This window comes from Protopterus annectens, chromosome 13.part0 (assembly GCF_019279795.1).
Source record: "Protopterus annectens isolate FY-2018-M chromosome 13.part0, PAN1.0, whole genome shotgun sequence".
In the NCBI taxonomy this organism is placed as follows: domain Eukaryota; kingdom Metazoa; phylum Chordata; order Ceratodontiformes; family Protopteridae; genus Protopterus; species Protopterus annectens.
Window position 1 is genome coordinate 699825762 of NC_056747.1, and position 23166 is coordinate 699848927.

The window sequence follows — 23166 nt, forward strand, 5'->3', positions numbered from 1 at the left end:
CAAAATGACATGTTGCAATGGCATTAAGAACACAAAAACAAAAGGGAAGATGGGGGGGCATTAGTAAAAACCTATAGGAATTGTCAGAATCATATTGGGAGTCGGTGGGCTGATAGCCTAGTACACACCTATGAACCTATGACTCAAAGAGGTAATTTGTATGACCTTTGACCTATATTTGGGATGATAGACTTGTGTGGTTAGTGGACAATATATGAAGAACATGCATAGATCTGATGCGGGATACTGTGGTGATGTGCAGGGTCTATATTGGAACACTGAATGTTTAACAGTCTGGATCACTAAAGGTCGACCCTTAGTGATCAAACTGTTAAAACATCGAACGTTCCAAAAAGAAAATTAAAACAAACAAAAAAAAAACTAAATGGTGTAGGCAGGGGCAAGCCCCTGCACCCCGTCACGGGGATGCACCGCACACCCCACTTAAATATACCAACTCCGAGGCCGTACTACATTGAAGTAAATGGAAATCTCCCCTTACGGAGATTTCCATTTACTTCTTCGACATTCTGCAGTTTCGCTATTCTTGTGCCGACAATGTCAGGTTCAACATTGTCGGCTTTCAAGAATTCAATATAGACCCGATGAGCACACACAGATGCAGTCTAAGATTGCAACCAAAACTTCTTGTTTTCAGTGTGTTCTAACACTCAAGCAAACATTTAAAATGCACATTTCCATATGCTACCCACTACAAAGACAACAGTATAGTATCATTTGACTGTTGCCCACTGCAACCATAAAAGGGAGTTTTCAAATTAATCCTGTCTGTAAGCAGGCTATATATTGGTTTACATACATATTGTTCAGTTACTACTATCTTCTGATGTCTGTAACTGATGAATGACATTGTTGAATTTCTCAGAAAAAAGTGTATGTAGAATGTTGTATGCCTCCTTTATACAAATATATGTAAAAGAGAATGTGTATTTTGCCTTCACATGGCAGCAGGAGTTATAATACTACAAATAATAAATGCATTTCTCTTTCTGTCTCATTGGTTATTAAGATCTCAGATTTGATGTGAATAATTTCATTTTCAGTCTGCACATTCACTGTAATCATGCTACCTTATTAACAATGTTCATAGGTTCACAGGTAGGTACTAGGCTATTGGCCCAAGGGCCTAAGTAAGCCTAGCCAATAAGGTTCCCTGGTTTACGCCATCCAAGAAAGTTAATTTCCTGTGCCCCTGTTGAGCAGAGCCACAGAAGTGATCCCCGGTGTATTTCCTATTTCCCATCCACTCATCAAGATTTTTCTTGAAGAGTGCTAATGAGGAGCTTTGCTTGACATAGAAGGGTAGCTTGTTCCAGAGTATAGGAAGTCTCTGGGACAAGAATGTATCCCTCCAGCTTGTCCTGTTTATTGTGGTGACAAGGTTTAGGTCCCTAGAACATGTAGCTCGGAGGGATTGGGATTTCCTAAGGTGTGGCATGTCCAACAGCTCTGGGTTTAACATAGCTTTATATGTTAGGCAAAGATCTCCTTGGAGTAGGCAATATGCTACAGAATAAAGCTGGAGTTTTTTGAGACGGTCAGTGTAGGGCATCTGTTTGAGACCTGTAATCCTCTTTGTGAGGTACTTCTGTGGCCTTTCCAGCTGCTGCAGATGTCTTGTGAGGTACATTCCAAATGGGGCATTGTACTCTATAATGGGTCTAATAAGTGCTGAGTAGAGGGGAACAATGACCTCTTTTTTCCTGGACGAGAACCCTTTTGTAATGAGGTGTGCCGCATAGAAGGATTTCCTGACTACTGTGGTGATGTGATTATCAAAGGAGAGACTACTGTCCACCTGGGTCCCAAGGTCTCTTATCACACATTTGGCAATAAGTAGACTGCTGTTTATGTGGTAGTTCATAGGTACAGAGTTTTTACCAAAGGGGATGATAATGCACTTTTTGGCATTGAGCTTGAGGCCATGTCTCTGACACCAGGCATCTGTCTCAGTGAGGCCCTTCTGCAGGATGTGCACATCATTTGGGGACTTGACTATGGCTCCTAGTTTGCAGTCATCGTTAGCCAGAGACCTTCTGTGTTAACCTGTACTTCAGAGAAGTAGATACCAAACAGGAGAAGTCCCAAGACTGAACCCTGTGGTACTCAACTTGTCACTGGTTTGAAGTCAGATTTGGAGTCTGCAACTTTTACAGTATGGGTTCTGTCAGTGAGCCAGTTGGCAACCCATCTTGTGATGTAGGGATTTATACCTAGTTTAGGGAGTTTAGCTATAATTCCAGAATGGGGGATGGTGTTGAAAGTCTTGGCGAGGTCAAGATAGGCTGTGTGAACCACCTTACCCTCGTCTACAGCTTTGGTGACTGCCTCAAAGAAGTCAATCAGGTTCAGAAGGCATGATCTGCCTTTCACAAACCCAAATTGGGTGGGGTCCAGAGGTTGGAGGTTACCAATGTCTTTGTTTATGAGTTCCATGATGATAAGTTCCATGGCCTTGCAGACCAGGCTCGTCAGGTTAATGGGGCGATAGTTCCCAGGATCAGTGGTGGCTCCCCCTTTGGGGAGTGGGATAAGTGTTGCTGTGTACCATTCAGTGGGCACAAAGCCTGACATGCGACTATGATTGAACATGGTGCTTAGGTGGGGAGACAGTTCGTTCTGAAGTTCATGTAAAACGCAGCCTGGGATGTTATCCATTCCCATGGATGCTGTGTTTTTGGTATTACAGAGTGTAGCCTTTACCTGCATAGATGTGATTACAGGGACTCTGCATTCTTCCTGTATAGATATGGGCCCTTTAGAGGGAGAGAGGGGGGTAAAGTTAGCACTGAACCTATCTGCCAGGATGTTGGCAATATCAGTTGGTTCTGTAATTTTTGTGCCTTTGTGCTATAACTCAGTGCAGATCTGGGTGTTGCCATTGAGATTATTGACATAGCTATGGAATGCTTTGTGGTTCCCCTTAGAATCAGTGGTGATTTTGTTTTCATAGCTAGCTTTGGAGGATCTTATAAGGGATCTCAGCTTCTTAATGAGGCTGACCAGGGAGCTCCTCCACTCATGGGATTTTACTCACTTTTGCAACAGTTTCTTCCTTCTGTTGTAGGGTTTTTTTATGGCAGGGGACCACCAGATTGGCTTCCTTTTTTTGGAGGATAGCATATTGGTTCTGTTTGGGATAGCACGATCCATGCACTCATGTAAGTGCTTATAGAGTGCATTTGTGTAGGATTCAGCAGCTGTAACTGTATTGTCCATCTGCATGGGTGTCATGAAGTTCCCCATTTCTGTCTTAAGAAGCATGAAGTTATGAAGTTAGCTTTGGAGAAATTTTTTGCCGTGGTTTCCTTAATGGTGGGTGGGGCAGGATGTGGATATCTAGGGTGATTACCTTATGGTCAGATCCGACCAACGAGGAGTTGATTTCAGATGTGGAACACTGGCCACTCATGTTGGTAATGACTAGGTCTAGGATATTGTTGGCCCTGGTGGGGGTGTGTATAAGTTGATCCAGGGCATTGGAATTATGAATTCCACAAAGCGTTGAGCGAAGGAGTTGGTACATGAGTAGTTTTCCCAGTTAATGGTGGGGTAGATGAAATCGCCTATTATTAGGGTTTGGTTGAGCCATAATATTTTCCAGTATATCAGGAAAAGAGGAGTGGGAATCCTGGGGCATGGTGGGGGAGCTGTAGCAAGCTACAATTTGGTTTGCAGTTTTGCCCAGAGTTAGTTGCACTTGGATAACCTCAGATACATTATGATGCACAACAAGCCTGGAGGTGTGGATATACTTAATGAATATGGGCACACCTCCGCCTTTGGTGTTCTAGTCCAGGTTAGATGGCCAAAAAGTGTGGTATGAGTTATAGCCTGGTAATGCAGGAGTGCTCACTAGAGCCTTGAACCAGGTGTCAGTCACTGCACAGATATCGATGTTCTCCATTTTAAGGAGTGCCTCGAGTGAGTGCATTTTGAGATTTAGATTTCTAGCATTGAGTAGCATTACCCTCAGTTTTTGCTTGCCTGTTCCTGTTACGGTGGTGAATTTGTCATTTGAACCTTGCCTAAAAAGGCACTATAGGGGCGGCAAGAGCCTTAGCCAGTATCCAGAATCCCAGCGGCCACAGGTGCAGGGTATCTCTGGCAAAGCATTGTGGTCTGTCGACCATGTCGTCTCAAGCAGACAGATACTGGATCCCCTTAGAATGACACCAAAAGCTTAGCCAATTGTTGAAGTCAAGTCATTTTGTCCTTGTACTGCAGTATCATTCTGGGTGATTGCAGAATGCTACTCAGGGCTAGGGTCATACCTGCCTGGGCTACAAGATCGGAGAGCTCTTCCATGTCTCTTTTCATGTAGTCCAGGGAGGTATGTCTCACGTCATTCACACCAACATGGTCATTGACGGAGTCATATTTGTACTTGTTGTGGAGTGACCTGTGTGCATGGGTTATGTGGTGGATCCTGGCACCTGACAGGCAGCTGACAGTAACCTTGTCCTTGTTTAGCCTGGTGAGTGGGACATCAGTGTGCCTGACTATAGAGTCACATATGACTAGTGTGTTGGGTACGTTGGTTTGCCTTATGGACTGTGGTTTATTAGTACACTAGCACACTGAGTCTGTGGGCTATGTGTCATTTGGGTTGTGTTGGGAGGTGGAGGTTGCTTACTTTCCTGCTTTGGGGGTCTCTGTTGCTTGAGCAGATTATTATTGAGAGCCTCTGCTAATGTTTTTGTGTTTCTGTGTGTGGATTTTGGTGGTGTAGGTTTAGTGGGACTATGTGATGAATGTGGTGTGGTGCAAGTGTTTACCTTCTTCTCTTGACTGTCAAGTTCAGTCTTGGTGGGAGAGAGCTTTATCTCCAGTTTAGCTAGATAAGTGCATCTCTCACAGGTTGTGGTGATGGGTGGTAGGAGGAGAGGGTTGTCTGTGTACATGAGGCAATTACTACATTGCCTCAAGATGCCCAGATTCATCAGATAGACAGGAGAGAACACTGGGAGCTGACCCTTGAACATGCCTGAATAAAAAAACTGCTTTCTTCTAGACAAGTGAGGAAAGTAAGTATAAGAGCAGTTTTTCCTCTAAGCAAGTGAGGAAAGTAAGTATAAAAACTGTTTTCCTCTAGGCAAAGAGGAAGGATGAGTGCTGTAGTAATTTGTAACTTATTTAGTGCTAACAACAAGTGTTGAACAAGTGCTGAGCACGAATATGTAAATTCAAGTGCTAAAACTAAGAATCTGTACCTGGATCTTGTGGAAAACAAGTGCAAGTGTGGGCTTTTAAACCAGAAAGTTGAAAGAGATGCAAAAACTGCCCAAACAGCCAATAAACTACAATTTCTGGGCCAGAAGCCACTCTTGTGGTAGATAGGCTACCTAGTGCTTACCACTCCCACTGATAAGCTAGAAGGCTACCTAGTGCTTACCACTCCCACTGATAAGCTAAAAGGCTTCTCTCCAACACAGAAAGGCTTGGAGGGCTCAGAAGCTTACAAACAGTCCTGGATACAGCAAATCTATATCTGGACTAGACTAGTTACAGGAAAGATGGGAAAAGTACAGTTTTGTACCTACCATAAATGTAGATGTCCGATAGACATGCAACTGCAGTCATAACATGTGGGTTGTCCTGCCTCAGGCAGCCCTCGGTCGGCCGGATTCCAAAGTCTGGGTCCGACGTCGGCTGATGTCGCATTTCTCTCTGACATCAGAGACATAAGCATCAGCCGACGCCATTTTCTTCAGTGTTTCTTGCCCCAGATGCCAGGTGCCCTCCAAGGAAGGCTGTAATCAAATTGGAAGACAAAAACAGGATTCCAAACAAATAAATGAGCAATAAAACAAATACACCATAACAGATATCCCCAGCTAAGAGTAACAGGGATTTGCATGTCTATCGGACATCTACATTTATGGTAGGTACAAAACTGTACTATGTCCTTCAAGAATGCAACTGCAGTCATAACATGTGGGTAGAATACCAAAGCTTAGCTGGGGGAGGAGGTATGCTCTAGGAAAGAGATGGTGTGGCAATCAAACCCTGCAGGACTGCCGAAGCAAAGCCTGCTCTGGATCTGGAGTATAGAGGGAGATTGTAGTGTTTGGAGAGTGTATGCACGGAGCTCCATGTAGCAGCTTCTAGAATGTCCTTGGTAGGCACCCCTCTTAAGAATGCTGTAGAGGTGGCTGTAGCTCTGGTGGAATGTGGTCTGACATCAGCTGGAGCAGTCTTTCCATGAAAGGAATAACAGAATCTGATGCAATGTCCAATCCATTTAGAAATAGTCTGTTTTGAAATTGCTTTTCCTTGGACTGCCAGGGTTGTTCAGACTTCCTACTGGCCTTTGTTCTGTCCAGGTAGTATCGGTTGTCTGTGAATGTCCAAGGTATGCAACAGTCTTTCCCCTTATTCTCAGGATTGGGGAAGAAAGCAGGCAGATGGCTTGATTTAAAGAAACCCTAGAAACCACCTTTGGCATAAAAGTAGGGTTGGTCCTTAATGAAACCCTGTCTCTATGAAAAATGATAAAGGGTGGTATTGCCATTAGGGCCTGAAGCTCAAACCCTTCTTGCTGAGGTAATTGCCAACAGGAAAGCTGTCTTCCATGAGAGAAATTGCAAGTCAACTGAAGCTGCTGGCTCAAATGGAGGTAGAGTCAGTTTTTCTAAGACAAAATTGAGGTCCCAGGCTGGCACTGGGGCCTTCTTGGCGGCTTAATGTTCTTGATTCCCTGAGGAATTGTCTTAGTAAGGGTGAGAAAAACAGGAGGATCAGTGTTGTATCTAGCTGAAATAGCAGATGCATGTATCTTTTATGGAAGAATATGAGAGGCCGTTCTTTAGCATATCTGCCAAATATTCCAAGATGAGTGGGATGTTTAACAATGATGCATCATGTCCCTTGCTGGTATTCCAATTGCTGAATCTTTTCCACTTTGCTAAGTAAACCTTTCTGGTGGATGGTCTTCGAGCCTCTGTTAGTATCCGCTGAACTTCCATGGAGAGATAAGCTGAAGTTATTTATGGGATCTCCCAGGCTGTTAGCTGCAGTGTCAGAAGATTTGGATGCAGTGTTTCGAAATTGTGTTGAGTCAAAAGTAGAGGCCGCTGGGGAAGGGCCCACCTCCTGGTGTGGCATATGCTCCATAGTAGTGGGTACCAGTGTTGTCTTGGCCAGTCCGGAGCTATTATGATTCCCTTGGGCTTCTCTGCTTTGATCTTAAGTAATACTGAGGTCATCAGTGGCAGAGGTGGGAATGCATAGATTGCTAGGGAGTTCCAGTTGAATGAGAGGGCATCTATTTTCCAAGCTTTTGGATGGTATGTCCTTGTGCAAAATTTTGGTAGAAGATGGTTGAGGTGAGAGGCAAATAGGTCCACTTCTGGCTTGCCCCATGTCAAGTGAGTTGTCTGAAGGGATGTAACCTCCACTCGTGTGGATCTGTGAAGTTCCTGCTTAGGCTGTCTGCCAACACATTGTCTTTTCCTGGAACAAACTGGGATTGTAACTGGATGTTTAGGTTCAGTGATTTCTCCCAAAGCTGCATTGTCAGTCTGCAAAGGGTAAGAGTGGGTGCCCCCCTGCTTGTTTATGTACCACATCACAGTGGTGTTGTCTGTCCGTATCATTAAATGGCCTTGCTGGAGTTGGTATTGAAAAGCCTCGATGGCATGCATTACTGCCAGCATTTCCTTTTGGTTTATATGCAGATGTGTTTCCTTTGGAGACCATTGTCCTTGTATACACCTGCCTTCCATGTGCCCCATCCAAGGTCTGAGGCCTGTAGTCATGGTCTGTGTTATCTGTGGTTTTGAATGACATACCTGTGTTTGCCTGGCTCACCGAGGCCCACCATAGGAATTCCTTTGTAGGCATGGAATGAGTGGTATGATTGTCTCCAAGTTGCTGCTGTGTTGAGACCAAATGCTTTTAGGTACCATTGAAGCTTTCTCATGTGTAGTCTTGCTAATGGAACCAGGAGAATGCAGGATGCCATGTAACCCAGGGCCTGTAGGAATCTCCTTGCAGTCATCTGGGTGAGTTTTGCTAAACCTTTGAAGTAATGAGTTAACTTCTCTTGCTTGTCTTCTGTCAGGTAAGCCATCTGAGAGGCTGTGTCTAGTTTGGCTCCTAAGAAGATTATTTGCTGGGATGGCTGCAGTCTTGACTTTTGGAAGTTGACTGTGTATCCCAGAGCTTGAAGTAATCGTATGACATAATCCAGGTTTTTGTCAACATCAATTTGTCCGGGCAGTCGGATAAATTTGTATACCCCGGAGCCTGCAATGAGCAATTACTGAAGCCAGGCATTTTGTAAATACTCTGGGTGCAGTAGATAAGCCAAATGGCAATGCTGAGAATTGATAATGCTCTGGCCCTGCAAGAAATCTGAGGTATCTTCTGCAGCTGTGTCTGATAGGGACATGCAGGTAAGCCTCCTTGAGGTCCAGAGTAATCAGCCACGACCCCTTGCCCAGCATGGGAAGGAGTTGCTGTAGAGTCAGCATTTTGAACTTTGGTACTATGAGAAAGGTGTTTAATGCGGACAAGTCCAGTATTGGTCTCCATTGAGATTCTTTTCTTGGAACAAGGAACAGTCTTGAGTAAAACCCTGGTCTTGTTCTTGTTGTGGAACTCTTTCTATTGCTTTCATTCGAGTCAGCAGAGTGATTTGCTTGATAGCCTCTGCCCTCTGATTTTGTGGTAGGTTTGGCATGCCTTGTTTTCTTGGTAAGGTATGAAAATGAAACCTGTACCCTCGGTCTATAATGTTCAAAATCCATTTGTCCTTTGTCAGTCTGTGCCAGTTTTCTGCAAACAGAGATAATTTCCGCCCAAGGGAGCTTCTAGTTGTTCCCTGGTAGGCGGTAGTAGAGGAAAGTCATTGAGATTGTGGTTGTGGGGCAGGTGAAACCCTGCCGCCACTTCTTTGGTTTCCTTGCTGCCATTGTCGTCCCCTGTAAGGGTCTCTGTATTGGCCTCTTCCTCGCCACGCCTGTTCTTACCCCTTTGAAACTTTTCTGGATTAGGAAAGGACCAGTTTTTGAAGGCCAATTCCTACTGAATCTGGGGTTGAACCTGGAGGAAATCTTTCACAGTCTGAACTGATTTTGCTTTTTCTTCGATGGTCTTTAACATCCTTAGCATTTGCACCAAAAAGCTTGTTCTTTTCCAAAGGTGCATCCAGAAGTTTTGCTTTTACATGATCTGGTAGAGGTTGATCTTTTAACCAAGCATGTCTAATGACTGCCCCTGTCATAGCTGCCCTACATGAAGCTTCCAGTGCATCATATCCACACTGCAGGAAGTGATTGCTTACTTGCTGAGTGTTATGTACAGCTTCCTGCAAAGTCTTCCTGTCTAAAGGATCAGGAGTGGCTAATGTTTTTTGTAAATCTTCTAACAGATAATCCTGATATTGTAACATATGAAAAAGGCAATTTAAAGCTCTCATAGATAAGGTAGTGGATGTGTAAACCTTTTGCCCCATCTCTAATGACCTAGCTTCCCTGTTGGAGGGCAAAGGATATTTTGAGGTGGAGGCTGAAGCTCCTTTAGGCCCCTGTGAAATAGTTTCCAAATCAGCAGTATGGGCCCAGAATAAATGTGAATGCGTTTCTGGGACCCTGTAATACCTGTCTGGCTTGGCTGGAGCAGGAGGAAGAGAATCAGGGGTAGCACTAGAGTCAGAATACAAATCATCCAGAACATCAAGCACAGAAGGAATAGCTAAGGGCCTGTGCTGAGGCTTCTTAAGGAAAGTCCTAAGCTTCCTAGAATCAGAATATTCCTGACCTTGCCACTTGAAATGTTCCCTCATGGTATGCAGAACTTCCCCAAAAATATCCTCAGGAGGGAGGCCGAGGGATGGAATCTTCTGCATCCGAGTCCTCATAGGTCTGGAAGAGCTCTTCCTGGCTATCTGAGTGGACAGAGCCCTCAGAATCTTCATCTGAAGGAGTAGGATCAGAGGGTTCAACCGGGGCCTTTATCAGGAGGAGGCTGGGATCCTCTCAGGATGGGCCTGTGAACCTCTAATCATGGAAATCAAATCAGCAGCCATGGACATAATTTGTGTCTCTGGAGTCGGCTGAGGTAGGATTTAAGTAATTTGTTTTGCTGGCTGCCTTAGCTAGTGTAGGCCGTAATAGACATGGCCATAGGGGCCTGGCAGCTCCATGTGCAGGAGTGACCTTGTCTACAGCAATGGTCTCGGGCATTTCGGTTTCGTATCCGGAGGAAAATCTATAACTGGCGTCGGAGTAATGTCTGGAATCGAGTCCGGTATGTCTTCGGTTCAGAGTGGTGGAGAGACCGTCTCAGAGGGAACACGGAGGTAGGCGGCCGAGGATGTCGGTCCCGGTCTTTTCGCTTTGGAGTTTGCGATGTCGGAAGATCCGACGGCATGGTGTAAGCAAATCCAAAATAATCTTCAGCGAACTCCCCAGCGCCTGAGAGTGCGCTTGTTGAAGCGAGCACAGGCTACAACGCCGTGGTCTGGGCCCAGGCAAGGAGGCAGTAAGAGTGGAAATCCTTATGAGGTATTTGTTTACCACAAGAAAGACAATTGTTAACTTTTCAGTAATTTCTGACATCGGCTGAGGCAAGAAAAGGTCCCCAATGGGGTACTTAGCTTTTGATGACTCGGCATCGGAATACAGGAGCTGACCGACCGCACTTGCGAACTGCTTCTGCTGGGCACCGCGGCGGCAAGAAAGACTGAAGAAAATGGCGTCGGCTGATGCTTATGTACTCCAGCCGCTCTGACGTCAGAGAGAAATGCAACATCAGCTGACGTCGGACCCAGACTTTGGAATCCGGCCGACCGAGGGCTGCCTGAGGCAGGACAACCCACATGTTATGACTGCAGTTGCATTCTTGAAGGACATCAAGCGCAAATGCGGGCTTTTAAACCAGTAAGTTAAGTGATGGAAAAACTGCCAGTAAGTTGAAAGAGATGGAAAAACTGCCAAACAGCCAATAAACTACAATTTCTGGGCCAGAAACCACTGTTGTAGTAGATAGGCTACCTAGTGCTTACCACTCCCACTGATAAGCTGGAAGGCTTCCCTCAAACACAGAAAGGCTTTGGGGGTTCAGAAGCTTACAAACAGTCCTGGTTACAGCAAATCTGTATCTGGACTAAACTAGTTACAGGAAAGGCAGGAAAAAAGCTTATATATATATATATATATATATATATATATATATATATATATATATATATATGTATTTTTTTTTTTTTTTTTTTTGAAAGGGAGAAAGGAGAAACAGAAGATGATTCAAAATTAAGGACCTAAGTGGCTTGCCCTCCACAAATGTTCTCTCTGTATTAGGTAGAATGAGCTAGTGACACTAGACTGGAATAGAGCTAATATGTTTAAAGGCCTTCATGTATTTTTTTGTATTTTTTATTGAGTACGAACAGATTATTTCTGCCCAGCATTGTGAGTGTTATGATAGTATAGTACTGTCTGTAATGTGTTAACTGATTGCTGAAGTACAGAAAGTATTGTACTGTCTGTAATGTATTCACTGACTACTTAGTATATAGAAAGCAATGTTTTTTCACTATATAATGTCATCTTGCTGTGCTGTGGCAAACAAGTGTTTTTTTTACACTTAATAGCACAAGTGCATATTCATGCAATCACATTAATTATTTTAAGCATGATGTTTTAGATAGTTGGGCAGCTGTCTGATGTAGCCAAAGGCTGGAACTGAATTGTTAAAATCCACCTATTTTCCTTTGCTACACTTGATTCATGTTACTATTCATGTTGCTGTCTGCTTTATTCCTTATGCTGTGCATGCAGTTGGAATTATACCTAACTGAATGTAGCTTGGTACATAACCTTCCTCTCTTACCTTATTGGATATTTGAAAACTGTTTATTAGAAACATATGAAGTGACTCAACTACCTGTTCATGTATTTGCAAATTAAAAAAAAAAAACTGGAAGATAAAATCTTTTTGATCACATTTCAACTACTTTACCTGGATCAAAAATGATGTGGCATGTAACCAGTAACTGCATTATCTGTATATGTATATATATGTATGTGAAATTACACTTCAAAATACCGACAGCTCAAAACGCAGATAGTACTACAGTAACAAAACACCCGACAGTTCAGAATGCAGATAGTACTACAGTAACAAAACACCCGGCAGTTCAGAATGCAGATAGTACTACAGTAACAAAACACCCGACAGTTCAGAATGCAGATAGTACTACACTAACAAAGCACCCGACAGTTCAGAATGTAGATAGTACTACAGTAATAAAACACCCGACAGTTCAGAATGCAGATAGTACTACAGTAACAAAACACCCGACAGTTCAGAATGCTGACAGTTCAAAATACAGACACAGGTTATTTATAGTTTTATGTATATGTGTGTGTGTGTGTGTGTGTGTGTGTGTGTGTGTGTGTATGTGTGTATATATATATATATATATATATATATATATATATATATATATGCATATGTGTGTGTGTGTGTGTGTGTGTAGGAATGTATGCATATATATATATATATATATATATATATATATATATGTGTGTGTGTATGTGTGTGTGTGTGTGTGTGTGTGTGTGTGTGTGTGTGTGGGCATTCAAAAGACATGCGTTGAATGGGTGTGCCTTCATTGAAGGTTGGGTGTCGGGCTGGCAACTCAACACCATAAAAAACAACTGCCAATCATTAGTGGACCAGAGTTCAGTTGTGGCGACCCCTAACCAGAAAAAGCTGAAAGACAAACAACATACATACATACATATAGATATATATATATATATATATATATATATATATATATATATGTGTATATATATATATATATATATATATATATATATATATATAGATAGATATATGTGTATATGTATATATATATATATATATATATATATATATATATATATATGTGTGTGTGTGTGTGTTTGTGTATATACATATAACAGACCTTAGGGCCACATTGGGGTATATCCAAAGAGAAACCTTTTTGATAGTCATGGTGCAGTACATCCTTCCCATTCTGTCAGAAGGAGACTGGGTATGCTTTTTAGACATCTATGACACTTGTCTGTGCAGACACATTGCCAAAAAATCCTTAAAATATCAACACTTCCAAATATTAGCCTTCCACTACCAATTAAAGACTCTGCAGTTCATTCTCAACTCAGACTTTATTGTGTTCACCATATGCATGCCTGCATTTGCAGTACACCAGAGATTACAGGGGCTCAAGGTGTTTCCTGTCCTGGTTGTCCTTTGGCCACTCCCATGAGAAGCAAGTTGGCATTTCTTCAGGAGTCTGCACTCAAACTGTTCTAGTCCTCAGATTACAATAAATGTTAAGATGTCCCAGTCAGAGCCTTTTCAGCCACTGAATCTTATAGGCTGTGTTCTAGACACTGATCATGTAGAGCTCGTTTTCTCACAGTCAGAATCCTTACATTGCAAAACTTGGTCTTACAAATTCTTCATGTCAGTTTGTAACACAGTTGTTGTGCATGGAGCCTTGTGATTATGTTCCAATATCACAAAAAAGACAGAGCAGTTAAGTGCTTCTGTAGCAATAGACCTGATCTTAACAATTGTTAAACATCCCTGTTGTTAAGACCAAGTATTGCACTAGGCAGTTAAACCTGCCATTGTTGGCCAGTAAACAATTGCACCAGAATTAAAAACAGATTTATTTCTGTCTGTACCAGTAATTTGTCACAGACATTCTGTATCATAATACAGTGTTACACTATCTCACAGTGCTTGCTAAGTGCTTTACTCCTTTGAAATCCAGCAAAACACTTACTGTTTGCTTATTGGGGCCCTAATTGTACCTAGCTGTGTTTACAGCCCAATACACAAAAAATGGGTGCAAGCAATCTTGTGAAACTTAAGACATGTTTTCCCACAGTGTGCTGATAACAAACAATATAGTGTCTTTGTCAAAGTTATGACATATGTCTGTGGATGTTTCTGACAGTTTGAGGAATTTAGTGACCTGGTTTTCTTCCCATTTGAGATGTCCTTCGACAACTAGAATGTAATATATATATATATATATATATATATATATATATATATATATATATATATATATTTTTTTTACAGAGAGAGAAATACATACATGCATATATCTATATCTGTAGATCTGTGTGTATAATATGTATATAAGTGTGTGTGTGTGTGTGTGTGTGTGTGTGTGTGTATACATATGTATATTTATATGTGAGTATCGGGCACCCGATCGAATGGCTAGTACTTCAACACCCAGTAGACTGACATCATAACATCAAATTCACAAATATTGGCAGGTTCTGTGCATGCTCCATGGATTACACTGGAGTTGACTAAACCAACAGTAACTGTTTTTGCAGAGTAAAAATTCCCCTGCACCCCACACCCCCTGATAATTGTATATACTAATTCTGAGATCGTAGAAACCTTGTGGAATGGGACTATTCCTCTAACCAGGGATTGTCGGTATCACACACCTTCTGACCATCTATCAGCATCGACCAAATGGTGTCAACTAGATAGCTGTCAACATACTGTACAGTTGATCAGGTGTCTGACACTCATGTACCTATACATATGCATGTATATATATGTATATGGCAGCAAGATAAATAAGGAAAGTTGTTGTTGGAATGCAGAAGTCCATGAAGTCATCAAAAGAAAGAAGAATACAGGAAAAAGTGGGAGACCAGGCTAAGAAGGAATACTGGTTGGCTAAGATGGAGGCTAAGAGAGGAGTTGTAAGAGCAAAGAGCAAAACATCAGAGACACTCTGCCAACCTCTAAAAATTGACAGTGATGGCACAAAGAAACTCTATCAGGTGGCAAAGCAAACACAAAAAGATAAAGAAGATTGTCAGTCGGACACCCTTCATAAGGGATACCATAAACAACCTATTCTCCAGTCCACAGGACATCAAAGGCAGAAGGAAGGAGTACTTCAAGCAGCTTCTGAATGAAGAAAACTTCTCAGAAGCTGTACTGCCCCAGACACAGTCTATGATGAAAGAAGAAGAGGAGCCCATCCTAGAAGAAGTAAGTACAGCACTAAGGGAAATAAAGTCAAGAAACTCAGAAGGCTCAGATGAGGTCACAGTAGATATGTTCAAGATGTTGGTTGAGGCAGGGGAGAAATGGCTCCTTATAACAGTATGGAGAGAAGGGCATATCCCATATGACTGGAGAATAAGCATACTCATGCCAGTGTACAAGAGCAAAGAGGTCATCCACAAATTTGGGGAGTATAGAGGTATCAAACTTCTGTCACACTGCATGAAAATTGTGAAGAGTGTGACTGATAAATGAATACACAGAGTAGTAGAAATTAATATGAGAGTTGAGCAGTTCAGATTCAGATCAGGATGCAGCACAACTGATTAAATGTTTATAGTGAGACAGACAGACAGTAGAGGAGAAGCTAGACATGAGGAAAGAGGCCAACTGGGCATTCACAGACTTGGAGAATGCATATGACAATGTCCTAAGAAAGCTGATTTGGGCAGTCCTGTATGATATGAAGTTCCAGAAACATTGGTAGAATTGACACAGGCTATGTACAAGGGCCCAGTGACTCAAGTACAAACAGTGTTTGGTCTCAGAGGGGTTACCAGTGGGGGAGTGGTTGTGGATGTGCATCAGGGTTCAGCTCTCAGCCCACTGCTGTTCATACTAATGATGGACTACATTAGCAAACAGGTCAGAGGAGACAGGTCCATCAAGTTGCTATATGCAGACAATGTGGCATTACAGGCAGAGTCAACAAAGAATAGGGGAGTGGAATACAAAAATGAAGGCACGTGGGATGAAACTGAGTACATGTATAACAGTTGTAATGGCAGCAGATGGGGAAATCAGGAGCTGGAATTGAGATAGAAGGGAAAATAGTGGACTAGGTTAGCTTCTTCAAGTATCTGGGAGAGGTAGTTGAGAAGAAGGGAAGTCTGAATGAGGTTGTCAAAGCTAGAATCAGAGGAGCTGTAGGTAACTTGCATAGAGTATCAGGGATAATGTATGACAGAAGAATGCTAAAGAAACTGAAAAGTAAGGTTTATAAAACAGTGGTGCAACCAGTGCTATTGTTTGGTATAGAAACTTAAGCAGTTATGGAAAAAACAGTTGAAGCTAGAGGTGATGGAGATGAAGTATCTGAGATGGGTGGTAGGATTCACATTATGGTACAGATAAAGAAATGAGGACATCACAGATGCTTATTATGCGCCATCATTTTTTTTTGCTTCAGTCTGTAGTTCAAAAGTTAGTATTTGAAACAATTTGTGTATGTGTTGCAGCCTATGACAAATTATGTTTCCTAATTAATTTTGCCCTGTCATTCCTAATATAGTTGATACATTGTTTAATAAAAAGCTTTGTAAACTTTCTTTAAACCATGGCCCAAATAAATTTACAAAATATCTGGTGACATCAGGTTATGGTTAACATGGAGATGTATCCATAGGCTATAACTGACGCATCCTACACCTGCCTGAAGGTGCATCCATTAAAGTCTGTGATGTATTTACACATTAATACTCACCTGACCTCACCAGTTATAAATGTCAACAGATACTGGTATAGACAAAATATAATTTCTTCTTAGCATTATACTAAATAATCAGACTTTTAAAATATGACTGGAGAGAGTATGCATCTTGGCACAGGAGACACTGCTTGCAATGGTGCTTAAAGCAAATTAAACAAATGTTTCCAAATACTGTAATATTTTTCTTGATGATATTACTTTTTCTGTTTCAGGCCTATGTTCACACTGCCACTTCAGCATTCTGTTTCCAAATGATTAACTGGTGTTATTAGCAGTTGATATATTGGTGTTCAAAATTTATTGTTTGTTGTTGACTTTCCCTACCCAGTAAACTTATTTGGAATCTGCCTTTAATATTACTTGCTGATGGTTCCATTTTTGGAGCATATTTAAGCTTGTATAGCTTTGGTCATTTGGTCAGTTGCTTTTCTAAACAGAATGTGGACTCTGCTTTTGCCCCTATGGAAAAAATCCAGCGCAGGGCAAACAGACTAGGTGTCTGATTCTGTTTTTGATAAGCCCTCATCCCAGCAAGATGCAAGGTTTATTCATAGTTATCCTCAGCAACTTTAGGAGAAGGAGAGGCACCAGTGTATTTATTGAAATATTTTTTGTAGATGCATAAGAATAACTCTAAGTCATTTGATTCTCCGTTGGCTTCAGATTTGAAGCTGACTTCTGTTATTTCAATTCTAAAATCTGTAACCTTGAAGCCTGCTGCAAAATACTTCACTTCAAAGCATTCCACTTTGAAGCCATCTAGCATTAAGGTAGCTGTGTCTGTTAAGAAGAAAGCTGTTAGAAGACTGGATCTGTCCTTTCCACTGTCTGAGGTAGAGTACACTAGCATGGAACCTCCGGTCAGAAAAGGTTCATGTAAAAGCAGTTGAAAAAACATCTTTACCTGTTTCTTGGGTCGCTGAAAAGGTAGCTTTCACTACCATAATGGATATTCCATTGACTGCTGTTTTGATGATTATGGAGCCATTATATGACAGGGAAATCTGTTTGAGTTTGGAAACTTTAACTCAAAAACTGCCAATGCTGAGGTGTACTTTCACAACTGTAGTTTTTGTTGTAGACTGTAGGAAACTTGACAAGGCCATTTTTGTTGTATGTCAAAAAATTATTGGGCTTTATGTCATACCAGGGTACCCATTTGGGGCTAATTCCCCCTTTGGTTACCATACCCCAACAGGCCAAGACTGTTATTCCTTCTTTGCCAGGACTCACATTTTAGCACCAATTCCCAGAACAGTACCAAGCCAGTACAATTTTGTGGCTGAGAGTTTGACTTCCACCCAAAGTGTTTCAGTGTCAGATTCTGTTTGCTGACAAGGCAGCCTTGTAGTTTCCCCCTCAAGACTGTGGGTCTCAGGTTCTTCAGCATGTTCTCTGTTCCATTCCAGCTCTTATCCCCCTGAAAAAGTTCAAGGAAGTCCTAGAGATGATGAGATAGAAGGGATGGGACATCTGACTATATTCTCTCCACACTGAATATTGTAGAAGACATTTAGGTCTTCCCAGCAATATTATTGGATGGTCTCACTTGTGATTGATACTGTCAGAGTAGCTAACAAAGCTACCTGTGCATCTCCTGATACAGTGGCACTGGTTTCCAAGAAAACAGACAGAAATCTTCATTCTTCTAGGGACTGGAGTTTTTGGGCAGACTTCTAAGCCTGTTGTTGTGGTATCAGAGGCAGTTCTTAAGAAGGCTTCTACACCATGGATCAGTCCTGTGGTACATCCTCCAGTCAAGGAATCCAGAGCTTTCAGTTGCCTAGGGGAGCACCTCTAAGCATTCCCAGTTTTAAGCTGATGCTGCTGTGTTATTTGGGCCATATTGTGGACTTTCTTAAGGAAATGGACATTGAAATGATTCAGATATCAATCTGTTGCTGGATGGAGCAATTAAAGAAAGCCAAAACCGATGTCTGCAGCAGTATGCATCATTATACAATGATGAGCCTTAAAGTAAGAGTAACTTTTAATGTAACAGAAGATTCTGCTAAAGCTGCTACATCTGTCAGTACCATTGGCTGCTATACCTGGCTCAGAATAGCTGCTTTCACAGAAGAGACCAAAGTGACATTCATGAGAGCTCCTTTTCATGCTCCAGAGATTTTAGGCATTGAGATGAAGGCACATGAGTAGAAGATGGAGCAAGTAAGAACGCCTTGACATTAGTAGTGGTTATGTTTTCCACTCTTCAGAGATCCTGCTCCAGAACTAAAAAAAAAGCCCATGGTAGATGTTGTTTTGTTGTGGAAAACGGCAACACAATAATCAAAGCACTGGAAAGGGCTCAAACAACTGGGACAACTTTTAGAGATGATGCAGCCCTTTCCAGGGTTCTTCAAAATCCTTGGATAGTGGTGGTCCCCACATGGGAGGTCAGCCACAGCTGTGCCTCCTTGCCTGACTGCTTCCCACTGTAGGCAATCACTGATCAGCTTTCTCTCCACCTGTAAGCATGGAAGACGGTCACTACAGACAGGTGAGTGAACACAGTAATATCCTTAGTTACAAGATTCCCTATCTTACAACTGTGATACTGCTATATATTGTGATGATGAACATCCCACTCTATCAAAGAAAAATGGCAAAAATAGATGTATTTAAAACATCTTTTAAAAAGAGCCATCCAGGAGATCCCACCAGACTGGAAAGTGTCCAAATACTACTCCATGGAGCTTTTGGTGCCAGAAAAAGACAAATGCCCTCTTGCCAATGTTAGACTAAGGTTGTCTAAATTAATGTATCCCAAACGGCAGCTTTTGTATGATCTCAGTTCAAACAGTTGTTCCTTGCCATACAGATGGATATTCAGTGTGCTCTTTGGACTCCCGGGGCACCTATCTTCACTTAAAAATGTACAGGTAATCTACAAAAAATCAGAACTTCATAGTCAAAGCTAGTTGCCTCCAGATGTTCTTCGTGTTTCACTGTTGCAGTCATCACACTTGGGTTATCTGCTTGCAGGTAGTCCTCAGTCGGCCAGAATACCAGAGACTTAGTATTTCTGCGTCGGTTGCTGTCACTCCAGGACTGACGTCAGGTCGTCAGGGGTATAAAAACAGGCAGCCGATTCCATTACATCAGTCTTTCTTACCGAGGAGCCTGAAGCAGAAGCAGTTTGCACAAGTGCCGGTCAACCGCTACCTGAGTTTTCGTTTCCGAATTGAATTAAACTGAAGTCTTCTAAAGCTAAGTACCCCATTGGGGATCCTTTTACTCTAACTGATGTCAGAAAAAAGTTAACAATTGTCTCGCCTGTGGAAAGCAAATACCACACTGAGATTTCCATTCTTACTGCGTCACCTGTCCAGACCACAATGTACCTCGCTGTCAGTTTTGTGCTTTGTTCAATGCCCGAACTATTCGTCATCAGGCCCTTATTGTCACTAAATACTTTCGCTGTCGAACTCCATATTCCAAAATGGCTTTGGTAAGCCATCCAACTAACGATCTTCTGAAAAAACGTAAGGATAAAGACAGAGACAGACCGCACAGGTCCAAAACTGCTGACGACACTTCCGTTAAGCTAGTCGCCAGTTCGCTGGTACTCAGTGAGCCGCTTTCGCAGTCTCTGATGCCCGCTTCTATGGATTCGCAGCCTGCTACCGAGACCCGTTCAGAGTCTGGTATGCCGCAAGACTCTTCTTTGACTATGGAACCTGCAGATGTCTCTACCTTGGATGGGTCCGGAGCTGCTGTGCAGGCACCGGCTTCCGAGGAAGTTCTTTGCACTACCGATATTCAGCTCAAACCGACAAATTCTTTCGCGTCTTCAGTTCTGTCTAAAACTACTGAGTTTCTAAGGCCAAGAGTACAAGCTACGTCTAAAAAACTGACGACCTGAACTCAAGCACCTGCTTCCTTGCCACAACATCAAATGCTTAAAATGGCAGAAGACCTGATTATGCTGATTAGGGGAAGTCAGCCTTCCCCTGCTAAGAAAAAAGAGATCTGTCCCCAGCAGCTTTAACAGACCAAGAGTCTGATGACTCTGAGGTTTCTGAATATGAAGATATGCCTTTATCTGCTTATGAGGGTTCAAATGCAGAGGAATCCATTCCCTCTGCTTTTTTCTTTTGGTGAAACCCTACATACTTTAAGAGAGCATTTCCACTGGGAATGCCAAGACTATCCTCAGTCCAAAAAGAGACTCAGAGAATTTTTAGATTTGTCACAACATAGACCTTTAGCAATCCCTCCAGTTCTGGATGTTGTGAATGATGTCTTTATGAAGTCCAGTCTAACTCCTGATACTTTACCCCCTGCTCCAAGGAAACCAGACAGGTACTACAGAGTCCCTGACTCTCACAAATTTCTTTTCAAAAATCCTACTGCTGACCCAAAGGTCATTTTCCAGGGGCCTAAAGGTATAAAAGCAACTGCAGCTAAGAATCCCACCCCTTTGGACAGGGCTTCCCAAGCTTTAGACAGATGGGGTAAAAAAGTATACGCCTCTGCAACTCTCGCCATTAGGGCATTGAATTGCCAGTTTCACATTCTCAAGACAGGTGAATTAAACAGCGAAAGGTCTGTGTAATATCAAGTTAGTAATGCAGGAAAAATATCCACATATGAATGCTTGTCATTGGATGAATCTTAAAAATAAGAGCAACTATTGGTGAAGCTGAGCACAGTCAATAAAGGCTTATCAAAACAGGCAGTTCAAGTGGAGAACTATAGCAAAACAACACATTAAATTTTATAACTATAAAATAGTGATGAAACATTCATAAACTAATCACTATATCTATTCCTGATTCCTAATATGAGTTCCTGATAATGTAATTTATGCCAATCGCCTTAAAAGTAGGCTTTATCCATACATAAATTGCAAAAAAATGCAGTCGAAAAAGTGACATATCAAATAACGTTTCCAGGCTTCTCAGCCAATAAAAAATAAACAGAAATGACATCTAACAATAATGTCAAATAATAAGAACCCAACTGATATAAAAACAAACTGGTATTAGAAAAATTGATACTGCAAAGAAACCTTTTCGTATATCAAAAGGCTGTTCCAACATTACATCTATAATACATTTCCCCCAAAGGCTAAACAAATTACCATTTAACATAAAAGGAATGGATTGCCTTAAAAATTAAACATAATCATACTGGCATTGCTGCACAGGAAAACTATTCAAACCACAGACACCAGTCAAAAAATGGATGAAAAATAATAGCATCTAAAGCAAGAGCACTGCATAAAAAGTATCTGGAAATGTGTTTACACAAGCCGTTTAATGGCAAAATTGAGTATCACAACCAACCAATAAGTAAACAATTAAAAAGCAAAAGGCAACAGCTGACTTCCAAGTTTAAAGAGACTACATAAAGTGTGGTATCTAACTAAAAATAGCATTAAAAGCTAATGCAAATACAAAACAGGTTAAAAAGAGCTACAGTCTAAAATCATATAACCAGATAAGCAAAATTTTGAAGACTAAGCAAAGCATAGACTAACAGGAAAACATGGAATATGAAGAATATAAAAAGAATATATAAAAACTAGGTATTAGTGTCACCAGGGTCATTTGCTCCCTATAAGTTCTAGTCATCTGGGGTACACAGTTCTTATTGTTTTTTTCTGATGTTAGTCGAAACAACATTAGTCCCAACTGTGTCAGTGAGGTGGAAGCTTCTGTACTAAGCACCACCACCAGAATGCCCATCAGTGTCAACTTTCTAGACACGGACTCTTCCAGTGTCTGCCTTCCAGATGGAGCACTGATCCCTGACCTACAGGCATCTAGGTTGTAGAAATCAGACTCTTTCTCTTCAATGTATCCTTTGAGTGCTTTTAGGCTGGGAGAATATGTTTTAGAGCCTGCTGTACCCACTAAATTTCCCCCAGCAACATCATTATTCATGTTTTTTCCTGCCCTCCCTTCCCACCCATTCCCCAATGCCTTTTTTGAAAATGTTCCCTTCTGCCCATACCCCTGAATGAGCCTGGAAATCTAAGTCAAAGACTTTTACCACCAAACTCAGAATGTGTGTGTTCATCACACACAACATTGATCCAGACGTTGACCACTATCAGACTTGGATGACAGTGAAAGGACCAGCTCTTCTTCATCCCCTTGATGGCCCTAATTTCAGTGAGTTACTACAGCAATTCAAACCAGAGTGGGTTGCCTAAGTAACCTCTCCCCCTGTAGTAGACATGTTGAAAGATACCAACAAAACAGCCTGGGAAAGACAGATATTGTGGCTGCAGTCCTGAAGACAGCAGACTAGATTTTCTAGTCTGTGAGGGGGTGTTTACCTTGAGCAGAGATTCCAAAACCAGGTGTAACTGTTTCAGCATCAGTCCCACATAGGCTTTTCTTTTATAAAGCCCAGTTGTGCATCCCCCGAGCAAAGAACTCTGAGTCTTTCACAGGTTTGGGAAGTATGCGGTTGTGTCTATCACTCTGTCTTGTGGCTACATAAAAACTTAATGCACAAGTTATATTTCAGGGGGATGCTGTTGATAAACTGCAACATACTACTGATAAAATGCCTGAAAGCCCCTTAAAGGACAGTATTAAGGCACGTGCCTCTGCATCTTCTACTCTTAGCAACCTACACTACTGCAGAAAGGG

General features: G+C 41.9%; 1 protein-coding gene across 1 annotated transcript in view; it reads left to right on the forward strand.

Moving 5' to 3' along the window:
* The window catches only part of SLC46A1 (solute carrier family 46 member 1), a 145765-nt gene that overhangs the window by 120230 nt on the left and 2369 nt on the right, over positions 1-23166 (forward strand). The gene's annotated exons all lie outside the window — the stretch shown is intronic.